Below are 1,149 nucleotides of genomic sequence, written 5' to 3' on the forward strand. Positions count from 1 at the left end.
GAATTTATTTTACTTACATGTTACAAAAGATTTCTTACACGTGTTTCTATAAATATTGTTTTATATAAAAAAAATATTATATTTTAATCAATATTTTGAATAGTGATATTTATCTATAAATCTTTTTAAAATATTTTTATCTTTTGATTTACTTGAGCAAGAAACTATTGGAAATTGTTTAAAATGGAATGTTTAAAAACGATTGCTCACAGAAAAGGCAAGAAACTGATATGTAAGCCTTGCGGGGTTTTGATTGGCATTTCGGGTAATGAGTGTCAATTGGGGCGTCCTGGCGACATGGGCCCGAGGGAGGTTTCGGGTCGTGACAAAAATATTCAATAAAATATTCTAATTTCTTGTAAAACAATATTTATAGAGTCATCGGTAAATAATTTTTGTAATGTAAAAGCTAAATAAATTTACGCGTACTATAATACAGATAATCGAGATATGAAATTTACTTTACAGTGACTCGTGGGCCCACAAGGAACAAAAGTGCACAAAGACAGTAAACCTACAGTTTTTGAAGTAGTAAAGCCGACTATAATCCTTGACGATATTTGCTATCCACAAGCTATCTCGTGCCTGAAATGGTTGACAATGAGGGTGGTGAGATTATAAAATCCCTGTGAGTAAACAGATACCATCTAAAGTCGAGTAAATGGAGACAGATAAAACAGTTTAACATACTGAAATTCATCACCTTTAAACTTGTTTCAACCAAATAAAATCAATTCATATAAATCGAGTAATTAACATGGCTTATGAATTTCTTAAAACTTTGGTTCGTGCCAAAATCATTCTCATACTTAGTTATCAGGAATACCTTGTGTAGACACCTGACTAAAAAAATTTAATTTAATTAAATAAAATAAATGATAAATAATAAAAAAAAAATTGGGGATGGCTGGGCGTTCCCATCCCCCACCCACTACGCGTGATGGGGGGGGGCTCTGACCACCAACTCCAGGGGGTGCCAGAACCCCCCTCGCCGGGTTGTCCAAAAAATTGGACAACCTGGCTCTTTAAAAACCCTGCAAAAAAAGGAGAAAGAAGCCAGCAGTTAACCACAAAAAGCAAAAAATCAAAAAAATCAAAAAAAGGAAATAATCCGATCGGGGTTTCAATCGGGGATTTGTTTCGGTTTGG

General features: G+C 34.1%; 1 long non-coding RNA gene across 1 annotated transcript in view; it reads right to left on the reverse strand.

Moving 5' to 3' along the window:
* The window catches only part of LOC108662152, a 6,507-nt gene continuing 5,811 nt past the window's right edge, over nt 454-1,149 (reverse strand). Inside the window, exon 3 of the long non-coding RNA XR_001927936.1 lies at nt 454-585. This is a non-coding gene — a long non-coding RNA (uncharacterized LOC108662152). The remainder of the gene's footprint in view (nt 586-1,149) is intronic.

The sequence above is a fragment of the Theobroma cacao genome, chromosome 5 (genome assembly GCF_000208745.1).
Source record: "Theobroma cacao cultivar B97-61/B2 chromosome 5, Criollo_cocoa_genome_V2, whole genome shotgun sequence".
NCBI lineage: Eukaryota > Viridiplantae > Streptophyta > Magnoliopsida > Malvales > Malvaceae > Theobroma > Theobroma cacao.